This window comes from Engraulis encrasicolus, chromosome 12, assembly GCF_034702125.1.
Source record: "Engraulis encrasicolus isolate BLACKSEA-1 chromosome 12, IST_EnEncr_1.0, whole genome shotgun sequence".
Lineage (NCBI taxonomy): Eukaryota > Metazoa > Chordata > Actinopteri > Clupeiformes > Engraulidae > Engraulis > Engraulis encrasicolus.
The window spans coordinates 25,699,776-25,714,775 of NC_085868.1; the positions used below are offsets into that span (position 1 = coordinate 25,699,776).

At 45.6% G+C, this 15,000-nt stretch overlaps 1 protein-coding gene across 2 annotated transcripts in view; it reads right to left on the reverse strand.

Annotated features, from left to right (window-relative positions):
- The window catches only part of filip1l (filamin A interacting protein 1-like), a 138,643-nt gene extending 133,161 nt beyond the window's left edge, over positions 1-5,482 (reverse strand). For both annotated transcript variants that reach the window (XM_063211830.1, XM_063211831.1), the window contains exon 1: positions 5,077-5,482. The gene's annotated coding sequence lies outside the window, so the exon portion shown is untranslated. The remainder of the gene's footprint in view (positions 1-5,076) is intronic.
- Between the last annotated feature and the right edge of the window lie 9,518 nt (positions 5,483-15,000).

Here is a 15,000-nt window from a genome sequence, read left to right on the forward strand (position 1 = left end):
TGTAAGTCGAAAAAATGAACAGTTAGTTAGTGCGATGACCGTCATGGTGTGCTGTACACTCAAAGCATCATCTGCGCAAAGCATCATCTGCATGGGAAATAAGTCAACCGACATCAGATCTGACAATCTATTCAACATAGGAGAAGGAGATAAAACCACAAGCCGTCAAGTAGGCAGTGTTGCCAGATTGGGCTGTTTCCCGCCCAATTGGGCTGCTCGGGATGGCCGTCTGCAGGTAAAAATGGCATTTTGCAAGAAAACCCGCCCAATTTTGCCCATAGAAATCAATAGAATTGGATGGGATTTAGTGCTTCCAGGCGGGTTTTGAGCATTTTTGGGGCTGGAAATCATCAGCCTCATCTGACAACCCTGCAAGCAGGTCTCATAGATGTGCACGTCCATGGATAAGATAGATGAAGTGTTAATGATGAGGTAGGCCAACACCTTGGCTGCTCTTCATAAAACCTTGGCCAGGAGAGAGATAGAGGGTGCTGGCCTGTTACAACCAGGCAATCAAACTAGGCAATTACATAGGGGCCCACAGATGAAAGAGGGCTTGTGTTCAATTGACGATAATGGCAACTTTGTGAGTGTTGTCAACAACTATAAATTCTTAAATTCAGTGAATGGAGTGATGTTTCTATTGAAATTTCTCTCGAGCTGGTCCCTGCCCATTAGTTTGAAGAAAAGAATTGGGGTACACTTTGGCTACCCCCCCCCAATACCTCGAAATGGCCCTGGGATGGGTGTGAACACTGGGTCTGGGCCGACCTGCGCTTCTATTCTCACCAGGGCCGGTTTTACCAATAGGCAATTGCCTAGGGCCCCACCAAAATCTGCCCTCTGTAGAGGCCCCAATAGTCAACCCTGCCAATGTAAATACCTGCAACTCTAATTCAAATGGGCCCCACGTCTATGCTTTGTCTAGGGCCCCCAAATGGGTAGAACCACTGCTGCTTCTCGCCACGTCAGAGCCTCGACACCGCCGGGTGCACAGGATGATGAGATTACAGACGCCTCCATAGGCACTAAATCACTCGGCTTGGCACGCGTCATCAACAAGGCTCCTCAAAGCCGGTGCACCTGATCTTTCGTGTTTGGAGGAATTTGACTGCCCGCCCGGGCTTCCTTCTGTTAACATTGCACAGATCCATGCGGTCTGCAAAGAACGTGGCAGGTGAGGTGTTTATGTACCGGGGCGGGGGCCTACTGTTCTGTAAATGTTAGTGCTAGCGAAACATTCGTTTTTGAAGAGTGTGTCCGAAATGACCATGGTGACTTTAAAGGGGTGGCGCAATGATTACAGAGTTGGCAGAGAGCATTACACAGGCTACGCTAGTTTTATAATGCTGTGTGCGGACAGTTTGTGTACGTGATGCCAGGCTGTTCATCCCACTTAAACTGTCTCAGGGTGCCATTATCAGTGATTAATACCAGTTGGCTTTAGGCACACTGCCTCAGTTTGCCCCTCAAGCTATTTGGAAAAGCATGCCAAGTCTTCAGGGGTAAACAAAACTAACCAATTGGAGACCTGAAGAATCTTTTTTTTTTAAATCACTCCCTCACTTATCCTACAATTCTTCTATTCAAAGTATCACCGTAATGCTCCATCATTACAAAGTACTTCATTATTTTATAGGGAATAGTTAGCACTGAAAATAAATTTGTGATATTAGTTGGAATGGTCATAACTTTAATCTACTTTCTTTTATTTATTTTTTTGACCACTTGTTCATCTCAAAACATCCAGAGATTGTGACACGAGCAATTGTCACTATGCTCACAGTTTTTGCTTTCAAACTTTCCATCTTTCCATGAACTAGCTGCTTGGAATATTTTCCCCTCGAACATCCACCCCCTAACCTTAGCCCCATCTCAAATCCCATCCTAACCCCTGTCAACCCCCCCCCATCCCAAGGCCTGAGTTAAGCGCACCCCCACTGCAATCTCTAAGTCAATAGTTCCCAAACTGGGGGTCAAGACATTTAAATGTATTACGAAGATACTGAATGTGGGCCATGGCCAGAACTGACTGCTTGCATAAAACCTTGAATGAGCTTTTATGTGATAGGGCCTATATCCATTCCTGAATTGGTTAGGAATAGCATTCACATGCATGGTGGTTAGTAAATGTATCGACTTTTATTGAGAATTTCACTGTAAAATTTCGCAAAACATTACGGGACTAAAAAGTATCAAGCGTTTGGAATATGGGGAGTAGGGTTTTGCAAAATTAATTTAAGGCCCAAAAAGGCCCAACCCTTGCATTGATATACAGTTCCCTCTGGAACTCCCCATGCCTGACTAGCACCTAGCAGGGCAGCATGCCACAAAACCTCTGCTCCCCCTTCTCCTGTCCCTGCCTGTCCCAGGCCAAGTGACACCTCTTCTGCCTGGAGGGCTACAGTATGTATTGGAACAGATTGTTTGCTGGTGCCTCCCCACCGGTCTGTACATCCTTAAAGGGATAACAACCATGGGTTAGGACAGTCGCTGATGCATGTCTCGAAACCATAGCTGCTAACTATGCTAGCTACTTTGTTGGTTGCAATGCATTTTCCCATTGGCAACTACCCAAGTTGCTAACTGGCTAGCAACTACGCTTTTGAGAAACGCACCCTAACAGGTTCGTTGAACCGTTCAAGGGGGTCGCTGCTAGTGTGCATGTTTGTCTGCCGTTCAGGATTAACTTCCACCTCCACCTGCGTGCATGCAGAGCAAACGATCTGCCTGCAGAAGGGGAGCTCAGGCAAGGAGGCAGACAGGGCAGACAGACAACCGTGGAAACGGTGGGAGTGAAAACACTGCAGAAAATGCATTAGCGATGAATCACTGCCAGGCTGAGGCAGGGGAGATGAGTCATCTCAGTGACAATGCAATACACTGATGCAAATTCAAGGGCACAGCAGCAGGCAAGTCATGCAAGACTGAGTTTGCATTAATGTCAAGCAAATTCATGGAAAACAACCTGTTGCATCTACTGTAGGTATACAGTTTGCAGATGTTTAAATGCATTAAATTTGCATGAAATGTTTTTGACTTTGTTTTTTTTTCTCGGCCCATTGTCACCATCTTCAAAAGCTGATCATCATTGATTATCATTGACTATTATTGATTGGAGAGCACACAGATAGACAAACAAGGACTTTGAGCTGCAGAGCTCAAGTCTATAAGGAGCTGTTCCAAGATGTCTGAATACCCAGACAAGCATCAACACTGGCAGCTAGGCCATTAATTAAATTCACCATCTAGAACTTGATTACATTACATTGCACTTGCACGCAGCTGATGCTTACAGTTATTTGGGTAGAGGGTACACTGGTATTGGTTGCAGTCCGACGAGGAGCAATGTGAGCTTAGCTGCCTTGCTCTTGTATGTTAGCCATGATATGAGATTGGATGGAATTCTAACCTGCGACATTCCAATGTTGCAAACTGTATTCCACGTGTTGTCTTTACAATACAATTGAACACAATGTCAGTCATACATGAAATTGTCAAAGCAGAAGCCTGCAATTCAGCCTACAAATTCCACACCTAGATGAATAAAAATGAAAATAAGTAACACTTTCTCTCCTGTGCTATCCCCTCTGTGTCTTGGCTGGCACCGCCCCCCAATCACAAGCAGTGCAAAGTTTGAAACCAGAGCCCTGTGTCATTCTGTGACCCCCGCCGAAGGGGCCCGGGGGAGGGATGTGTTGGGTGTGTGTGGGGCAGGATGAGGTGGGCTTGAGGGGGGAGGGGATTGGCTAGGGAAGGCAAGATGGGGGGGTAGAGGGTAGGGGGATCTGTTTTGGAGTGATTGGAGATGCATGTGGCCGGTTGCCTCAACATGCCAGCTTCGGGAAAAGCACCCCGTTCCCCCCTCTTCCCCCACCCCACCAGGACCTGCACACGCACACGCACACACACACACACCCTGAGAAAATTGCATGTGGTCACTGGCAGTAGGCAGGTTGGCAGGAGGGACTTCTAGACCGGCTTCTGTCACTTCCAGCTAATTGCTAGCTAATATATCTGCATTAAGCTACGCAACACATGGCCCATGGTGGCCACTTGCCTAACTCATATTGGATTTTTTTAAATGTTGAGTCTTTACTAAGTGTGGAACCATATGGCCACCAGTCAACCCTGTTTCCACCATATAATGACGGGCTAGAGTTTCAAAAGTGACCCAGGTTCATTTACCATGCTGCTAGAGTTACAGGCCAATCACGCCCCCGTGTTACGTAAAAACACACGAGGAACAACTCTGCAATGTAAAGAACTAGTAAATCATGAGGCTTGCAATGCAACGACATGTTCACAACGGCACATAATGAAGAGCCTGATTAAATGTGCACAATACTATAAAATACACACAGTGTAAACTCAGGGATGTAAAAGAACAAGTCAATCACGAGGCTTGCCATGCAATGACACGTTCGTAATGACACGTAAAGGACAGCCTTGTCAAATTTGCTACGGCACTTTGTTTTCAGCACAACATGTGGGTCATCCTCAAAGCCGCATGGTTAAAATTCCCCATCACATCGGGAGTTCGAGAGGCAAACGGAATGCACAGATAATCGCCGCGCTGACAGTTTGTCCTTCGAGCGTGGACTAAAAGCCTGACTGAAATGACAACCTTTGCAAATGCCACCCTAAGCCCCCCAAACAGCAGTTCCAATAACAGCCAAAGAATCCTGTTGCCCCTCTGTGTCCCCTTCATTACTTCACTCCACACCTCTCTATATCCGATACACACACCTATAACCAAAAGCATCCTAAATGCATTGCAGTCAAGTCTCAATCACAACATCACATCATACCATGTGGTGGCGACTAACTTGGAGGTAACTGAATGAGTAAGTGTTGTGGCAGTGGTGTAGCTTTGAAGAAACTGAGTCATCAACCATAGGCTGCATACAACACACATTCAAGGGCACAGCAAGGATCAAACACGATATGAGAGAGATCATGACAAGAATGGCACAGGAAGTGATGCTGATAATGATAATGATGATGGTGATGATTGTGAGGACGAGGTTGTTTTGCGATGAGGTGTTTAGGTGTCGCATTAGGGATCTCACTTACCTTTCAAAGCAGGCACGCTGGTGAATAGTCCTTAACCGGTGACAGTCAAGAGTTATTTGTGAATGAGAAAGAGAGAGAGAGAGAAAGAAAGAGTGAGTGAGAGAGAAAGACAGAGAGTGCGTATGTACGTATGTACGTGTGTGTATGTATGTGTGTATGAATGTATAAGTGTCTGTCCAGGCATGTGTGCTTTCTCTCCTCTTCCTGTGTGTGTCCACGCCGGGTGGAGCGTTATCCTGTCAAGTGCTTGCTGGCCGCCTCGATCCTCCTCTCTCTCTCCTCTCCTTCCTCTGGTGCTTTGTCACCCCCACCCCTCCCTGCTTTGTTTTCTTCCTGTCCTTTTTTTCTTTCTCCACTCTTACTGTTGCACCAGCAGAGCAAAGCAGAGTGTCCTCAGCGTGCTTCAGTTCAGGTGGAGTGGTAGAGGCTGTCAGAGTGAAAGAGAGGAGAGGAGAGGAGAGGAGAGAAGGGGTGGGGGCTGGGGGGCTGGGAGGAGGAGGGGTCTGATTTGGGTGGTGGTAGTTTGTGTGTGTGTGTGTGTGTATGTGGGGGGGGTGTTGCTTGAGACGCCTGGGAGAGAGGAAGGGTAGGGAAGAGAGTGAGAGAGGCAGAAAGAGAGAGAGAGAGGGAGAGAGAGAGGGAGAGGAGTATGGAAGGAGACACTCATCACAACCCTCCCAGACTCTTAAGGGGTTTGATTGAGGCCGGGGAGTGTCGTTTGAGATGCCTGGCAGAGAGGGAGCGTCGGGAGGGAGGGAGCGTCGGGAGGGAGGGAGCGTAGGGAGGGAGGGTGGTGTGAGAGATAAAGAGGAGAAGGGAAGGAGAGTCACTACAACCCTCCCAGAGTCTAACTAAGAGCAAGTGGAAAGAGGGAGCGTAAAAGAGAGGGCTGCGTGAATGATGAAGGAATGCACCGAGCGAGAGAAGTCACAGGGAATTAGAGGACACAGACTGAGAGAGCAAAAGAGAGGAGGTGTGGGAGAGAGCACAGCAGGAACTAGAAAGACAGAAAGAGGAGCAGGGAGAGAGAGAGAGAGAGAGAGAGAGCGAGAGCGAGAGCGAGAGAGAGAGAGAGAGCGAGAGAGAGAGAGAGAGAGAGAGAGAGAGAGAGAGAGAGAGGAGTAGAGTGAGTGAGAAGGAGGTGTGAGTAGAGCAGGGACGAGAGCCGGCATACAGATATCGGCTCTACGGCTAAATTTAAACCTAACCCTTCTCACCCCACCCTACTGAAAAAGCAACCCCCTCCAAACACACAGACACACACTCATGAGCATGGACGCATGGACACACGCTCGCCTGAACGCCATGCATACACACACAAACGCATGCATACACACACAAACGCATGCACACATACACACACGCAAGCACGCACGCACGCACACACCCGCGTGCACACACACACACGCACACGCACGCACACACACACACACACACACACACACACACACACACACACACACCAGATGGTCATGCCAGAAGTCGGAACCCTGAGGAACACAGGATGGTTCCCTACTGGATCCATACAGAGAGAGAGAGAGGGAGAGAGAGAGAGAGACAGAGACAGAGAGACAGAGAGATCAGCAGAGCCAAACGAAACACAAACAGACACACAGTCATTTCATATTATCTTTGTCATATTTTAGCCTAATGTTTTCAAAATATGTATGTTAAAATGCAGTGATTTATGTGTCCATTGACCAATGTGAAAATCAAGAGAACTTTAGTTCAGTTCTTGAATAAATTGAATTAGGTATTGTACACCTCTTGACCTGATAAACCAAAGGTCGAAAAGTAAGGGCAAATATGAAAGTAAAAGTGAAAGCCCAACTGGAAAACTTCAATTCTCATTGTCATTGTGACACAGCACTCCACAGCACACAAGTGCACACTACACACTGCACACAATGAAATTGCATTTATGCCTCACCCTTGAGAGGGGACAGCCCCAAATGGCTCCCGAAAGGGAGCAGTGCGGCGGGACAGTAGCCTGGTCCTGACCATCTCATAATACTACCATTTCATTTCGTATTCATGGTCTGGAGGTTGTGTGATCTGACGGGATTGCAGGAAGAGGGAAGTTTGCACTCAGTTATGGTTTGAAATGATTGGACAATCAATCACCAACCACCGACAGTTACTCAACAACAAAACAGAGCAGACCAGAGCCATTGGCGCAGACGTTTACGTCATCGTCACGGGCGACACCTTTTGCCCCACACGTAGGGCGCTCTTATTCGCTTATTGACTGTTTTCTGGGGAGGGTTGACCGGTCAGATCCATACCGCTCACATCGCTCCACAGAAAACAGGGGCCAGACTAGTACTGGAGCCAGTCCTTTGGCGGAAGTACGTAGGATGGCGCGCGAGGCTAGCGGGACAGTACCATGCTCAGGATAACTGTCATGGAGGAGCAATACTCCCCCCATCAACCTGGCGGGTTGGGAATACAGTTATACACCGTATATATACACCGTATATACTACAGAATATACAGAAAATAGAATAATTAACACGGCTCAGAATCATGGTACTCCCACCATTAACATACTGTAATACCAAAAGTGGTAAATATCAAAGCACCATCACACATGGCAATGTACTGTGGCAGTACGTTGTCTCAAGACCCTCTCATGCACCCACACATGTGCCTGTAGAAAATCATGTGGCACCTGTCATGTGGCACAAAACAATGTTGCAAAACGATCAAACATCAACATGTCATCAAAGAAAAATGAATGTAGGTGAAAGTCATGGCATCCAAATCAATAACACCAAAGAAGGCCTTAGTTATAATAACCTTAACCCCTTAGCGCAGAGCTATGTTATAGCCTCACTTCCACCAAGATTGTATTGGCTATGTCTTAATCTGTTACCTAAGGCCCGCCGGCGACCCCATCTGCAGTAAGAGGCTACGTCATCAGTAGTTCAGAGTCATACTCGTTTACAGAATCTTACAGAAAGAGGGAGGCACATGATGAAGTTCAGATATATGAATTCAAGATATCATTTTCAAATACAATGCATATAGAAAAAGAGATAAAAATATACATAAACAGGCTGTATCCTCTATTTCATTTATCTTCCATAGTCTGTGTGCACATCAGCATGTTAAAATAACCAGTGCTGCAATTTTAGCCTCAGATATGCTAACGGTTAAAAGATTAGCCGTGCACTCAAGATACCACTGATGCCGTTGTCATGGCTCCCTGGACCTTCTCCAGATGGCTCAAGGTTGCGGCGAATACAAATTGATAAAATGCAATTTCACAGCCGAGGATGACTCAGTCAGACATTAAAGCAGACAAAGCCCTGCATGCCTCCCCCCCCCTCTCTGTCTCTCTTGTTTCCATGGGGAAGTTTAGATTTGGTAGAAATATCATTGGTACTACATTTTTTCTGGCTTGGGTTAATATTTGGATCATGCTGTAATTTCAAGCATGAAATAATACATTTCCATGAATATTTTTCCCCTGGGAGCATAAAATGACATAACATGGTTTTGAATAAATAACATGGTGAGTTAAATATACTAGCGAATATGAATATGATGCACCTTCCAATACCCCAGTGTTAACCATCTTGGGTGCAATGGCATGTTACTCTCTGAGACAGAGAAGGTTGCACCTTGAAGCAAGGTTGCTCCTGGAGTTATATCAAGAGGCATCCCTCTCTCTGTGTCTGTCTCTGTCCATCTCTATGTCTGTAGAGAGTAGAGTAGAGTATTATTTATTGGTCCCAGGGGGAAATGAATTAAGAGAGACATAATAAATGCTTTCCCACTTACAGTAACCGGGCGAATACACCGGCCACGACGAGATGGCTGCGGCGGCGTGTCGCCGAACCGTGTCATAGCTCATTTGCATAACATTCCCAGGAGTTCAACTACAAACTGTCGCTCTCGTCGCACGAATCGCCTCTAGTCTCCAGAATCGCTTTTGTCACGCGACTCAATACAAAGTCAATTACTTCCGTCGCTGGCCTCGCTCATGTCGCGGCCGATGTAGGCTATTTGTGTGGTTAGAGACAAAGGTCCTGGAAGTTGGAGAAACATGTATGCTACTGTTGCTTTGTCCATAGCTAGAGTATACTGTATGCCATTGACGAGAGATGGGAAAGGGGGTCTATTAGATGTAGCTGTCCCCTATACCTCTCCATGACACATGTAAATAAATCCCCACAAAAAGCACAGCCTTGACTTGACTTGGAGTACACTCAATGATCCCACCCAAGGGAAGTCAACTAGAGAGACAAACAAAACCTCAAACTTCAACAAACAAAAAGGTTGGGACCTCTGCATGCTGTGCGCTTATTTACGATGGGGTTTGGCGTTACCATGGAGACGTTTTGGTGGTGGGGGTGTCATTGTCAGGGACACCTGTTGTCCTGTTTCAACAATCGCTGAGAGTGGAGAGGGTACAGGCATGACTGCCGCTGCCATTACTGTAGTAGGCATCACGGCTTTCCCCACAGTCAATGAGCTATATGTAGCCTCCACGCTCTTGGACCACAAATAGATGGTAAAGAAATTTTAAGCCTTCTTTCTCGGAAATTCTTTTTTTGTGGGAACGGGCCATTGAGTTGTAGAGCTGTCTGTCTTCTCGTTCTTTGTACAAGTAGGAAGTGTAGAATATAGGCCTACTCCCATATTGGCCATTTTGCCGCTAGCCTAGCCGGGATATCACACATGGCTGTAGTACTTGAGTCGGGACTCAGGTATGTTTTCTATGGACTTGTCTTGGACTTGTCTAGTAGTTAGCCTGTGACCTGGACACTGGTCTTACCAAATATGGCTTTTGGACTCGCTCGTGTCTTAATTTTATTTAAACACTGATGATCCTAGATTTGAGCTGAATTGAGCTGAAACCCGCCCAATTTTTGGCCATAGAAATCAACAGAATTGAGCGGGATTTAGTGGTTCTAGGCAGGTTTTGAACATTTTTTGGGACGGAAATCATCAGCCTCATCTGGCAACCCTGAGTGGAGCTTTAAATCAAACAACATACTACTGTACTATCTCCAAAAGGTGAAGGTCCAAACAAAAGGTTCCTTGTTGAAAGTGGTAGTCTGAATGATCCGAGGCACACTGATCTCAGTGAAAAAAGTTAAAATTCCTTTATTTTAATGGATAACGCCTACGCGTTTCGACTGCAGTCTTCATCAGGGCATCAGGGTTAAAAGGATTTTTAACTTTTTTCACAAAGATCAGTGCACCTCAGATCATTCAGACTACCACTTTCAACAAGGAACCTTCTGTTTGGACCACCACATTTTGGAGATTGTCACATTACTGAAGTTATCATGTCCTTTCTGAAGACCACCTGATTCTCTTACAAACAATTGGCCCAACGCAATACTCTCCTTTTCCTCATTTTTAACATACTGTACTAGTTTACCTAGTGGCAAATACTGTAGGTTGCATTCAAACATTGATGCTATTGTTATTCATCATTTTCATTGATTTACACTGATCAACATGTGACTGGCTCGGACTTGAATTGGACTCTAATCCTTTTGGACACGGATTTGTCTCGGACTCGAACTTTGTTGGTCTCAAACTTGACTAGTCCTGGTCTTAGATTCATCTCTACAAAGGTGGACATGATTACAACCCTGCTATCGCAACATCAAAACTCTGACCTTGGTCTAGCCAATTTCAGGAACTGACTTCACAGAGATGGGTACCTTTCAAATGCCTCTCTGTACTAGGCCTAGATGTATAATGTTCATTATGCCTAACTGTTTTAGCAACACTTAAGCTTTTTTTCTTTTACCTGACATGTTTCGATGGTGTAGCTGGTTTTAAAGCATGTCACACATCAACATCCATGTGACCCTCTGATGAAGACAGAAGCTACACTGTCGAAACATGTCAGGTAAAAGATAAAAAAACGTGTACATGTCTATTTAGTAAAGGAAAAGCTTGTTGAAAAAGTGTTGCCTCTGTACTGTGTTATAGACAAAGCAATCATCCCACTAATCATGCCACACCAATCATACGAATATTTCTGATGACATAAATGCCAGGCTGATAAATGCTTGTTTTTTATTGATTACTTGGGTATCCTGGTTACCAGTTACAATCACATTTAGGCTAACAGTGTACATTTTGTTTCTGCAGGAGTGAAAACAGCCAAAATGTCAGACAGTTGTCTAAACTCTTCTTCTCAAACAAATCAGCAGTGATATAGAATACAACCCATGTCGTGTGATGTAATTTTAGCATGGCAATTTGATAGGTTTCGATGCTTGCTTTTTTGGGATACAGAAAACACCTCTAAATCACATCGGATTATGAAAGACTGTACTTTTTCTGTCTGTATGCTTAGGTTCTCTTTTCATAGCTGGCCTTGACTCTGATTTGATGAATGTAGTTTCACATGTAGAAGATGCAATGCTAAATGCCATGCTTAATGTATGCCATTGGTCACTATGCCTGCTATTCAAGTGGTGCGATAGACGTACTTGCAGATGGTTTAAGGGGCAGCTCATTGGATGCTTTAGTGTCAGTCCCCTGCTCATAGAGGAAACAAACGACCATGTTTTATTTAGCGATGTATTTATTTATTGGATTTTTACACCTTTATTATTCCTATAAGAGGTGAGACAGATAGGAAATGAGTGGGGAGAGAGAGGCGGTGAAGGATCGAAAAATGACCTCGGGCCGGAATTGAACCTGGGTCATTGGTACAGCGGTATAGTATGTGCACTAGCTCACTGAGCTATGTTGCCCCCCCCAAATGGTTATCAATAGACGTAGAGCATTGCACTACAGTCACTACAGTACATTTTGATACTTGTATTGATTTAGTGTATCTGTACCTCTACAGTGCATCGACATGCATCAGCATGTAGGGATGGGATATCGGTATCGGTGTATCAGTATCGGGTTGAGATATCAACATATTTCAGAGATCGGATCGAATCGGAATTTTCCCAAAATATCGGAATTTTCCTGATACAGACATTGAGTCAGGTACAATGTTAATTTGAAATCATACCACTTGCATATTAGCTTTCAGGATGGGATTGTTACTTTTTTACTTGTTACTTTTTGCTTATTAATTGGTTTCCTGTTCTTCTGACTCCCTTTTCTGACCAAAAAGTCTGCTTGGGCCTACCTCAAGTTGAAACCCATGCATATATGTGGTTTTGGTATTGCATCGGAGTAGTATCTGTATCGGCAGATATCCAAATTTAGATATCGGGATCGGATCGGAAGTGAAAAAATGTGTATTGGTGCATCCCTATCAGCATGTAATATTATGTACTTCGGCTATAGCATGCATCTCAAATCCTAATCCTAACAAAGGTGATGCATCAGACTTGTATAACAAGGGCTACAGTGGCAAATAGGACACACCATTTGGTGTGCAGTCTGACACAAAAAAGACAACCCCTCACATGACAGTGCTCTGAATGACGTTTTGGGTGGGGTGCCTACAAGGCCATAAATTGTGTTTTTTCACCTCAAGACAAAATTGCCAGTAGAAGTTAATTTTATTAGCACAACACAAACTCACTAATGGGTCAAAGTGGGTGGTAAGTTAGTCTTTTCTACCAGCCAAACTGAAATTCCACCGGCATTTGGCCGGTTGGCTGGTGTTAATTTAGAGCCCAGGTTGCGTACATCCAAAAACACTTTCTGCAGGTGCCAGACAATAGCGTCAGACAGTTGAAGAAGGTACAGTAAGTCTGCACGTTGCCACGTGAACATCCAGGGTGATGGAAACGTTGCTTGTTTTAAAGTTTATTTAAAGTTGTTTTAAAGTTTATTTTTTGGAGCTTATTTGGCAATGTGCAGACCTACCTTTTTTACAGGCAGTTTGTGGGGTCTGTTTGTACTATGGTTATACAGTAGTCACAGCATCAGTGTGATGCTCATCCCAGCAGGGTGCTGAGGGCAACCCACTTCAGATGAAACCGAACCCTAATCGCGAGCATCGCAAAATTAACCGCGGCTTGCGTTCTCACCCCTCGCCTGAATTTGCAGGGCTGGGAGTTTCCACCTGTTCGTCCCCTCGTCTTGGCAGAGGGAGAGGGAGAGGAGCAGCAGTGGCGCAGCACAGCACAGCACAGGGCCTGCTATTTTCGGGACCCACCCACCCCAATTTATGGCCTCCACCGTACATACCCTGGGTACCTGCAAAGTGAACAGGGCAGAAACACACAGGCCCAATTTAGCAGCATCCTGGGACATGAATATCGCACCCGCTCCTTATTTTAAAACAGGCACGAATATCGCACCCGCTCCTTATTTTAAAACAGGTCCAGACTGGTACATGGAATTCCAAGTGGAAACCAGAGAGAGAGAGAGAGAGAGAGAGAGAGAGAGAGAGAGAGAGAGACGAACCACCACCCATCTGCATCCCCAATTTCCTCACCCTGTCCTGTCCTGCCCTGATTTATCACGGACCATGAGGGACGGAGTGGAGTGGATGGATGGAAGACATCACCACCACCATCTTGAAGACTTGGGACAGTCCCTTGGAGGGGCTGCTTGATGCTGCTTGCTTTGGTGTCGATGACGTGATGTGGCTGGACCTCTGCTATCATTATCTCATTCACTGTCTTTCCAGTGAATGCACAAGAGGCCTCTGACCCGGATCTCCCTGCATGCTAGCCTAGGTAGCCTGAACAAAGGGGTTTGTTGTCCCGGGGCCCAGGAAGAGAAGAGGGGCTCAAAATTGGGATTTGCATTACACTTCACGTAATGGATGGGGGGGGGGCTTTTCAAATGACTTTGTCATGACCTGGATAACCTAGCAGCTCCACTCTCCAGAGTCCAGACCCCTCTACGGTATGAGCTCACCATAGCAGCAGCCCTGCCTGTTGTCTAACGTAATGACCCAGCTGACTCTAGCTTGAAGCTAGGGCTGCACTGGAGGCGTTAAAGGGGTATGCCACTATTTTGGGGCTTAATACAGTTAAAATCATTGGCTGGGGTTTATAAAGTTGGTAAAGTGTCTTATTTTTCATGTGAAGCGTTGTCTTGCTTTAAGACAAGTTAAAAGAGGGAGTATGTCGCTAAGCTAGTGAAAGTCAATGCATCCATGTAGCATTGCTACATGCTACACGGATCCATTGACTTTCACTAGCTTAGCTACATGCTCCCTCTTTTAACTTGTGTTAAAACAAGACAACGGCTTACATGAAAAATAAGACACTTTACCACCTATATAAACCCTGGCCAACGATTTTAACTGTATTAAGCCTCAAAATAGTGGCATACCCCTTTAAGTCAGACTTATCTGCCCGTAACAGCAGAGCCGCTCCCAGCCAGCCAGCAGGGCCGCAGGCAACTTTTACCCGGCCAAGGACAAAACAAGTCATCTGAAATTTGTCCCTCCCTCAATGCATCCAATGTATTGATGACCCGGTTCATGGCCCTGCCTTGGCCTGGGTCCGGTAGGCCTGCGATGGGCCCCTTTGTCCCCCGCCCCTGACGGCTTCCCTGCTGCATGCGAGAAGGAGCCAGATGGATCCAGACCGCTCTACAGTATGAGCTCACCAGCCCACCATAGCTGTCTGCTGTCTAACTTAATGACCCATCTAGCTGACTCTAATAGTGATTGACAGTAGGGTGGTTTTCGATACAAAAAAGATATATGATTTTTTTTTAAATGCCCCTACATGCCCCTACAAATCTTTTACTGCCTGTACGCACTCGTGAAAGTAGCTAACCAGCTACTTCACCCCTGATTTCTTACATTCTGCGCCCTTAGAAATCTTCTGCTAGATTAGCTGACATTTGGTGGATTGGTTTGTCTTGCTAACTATGTAGGCCTAATTTGGGAGCGCATTTCACATTGTACTATCAAGGAAATAAACTCCTGCAACACCTGTAGGCCTATATCACAGATTTATTCTCCACTACAAGCTCCTCCAAATTCATGATTATTCATGTTAGGTCAGGTCGTTCTGT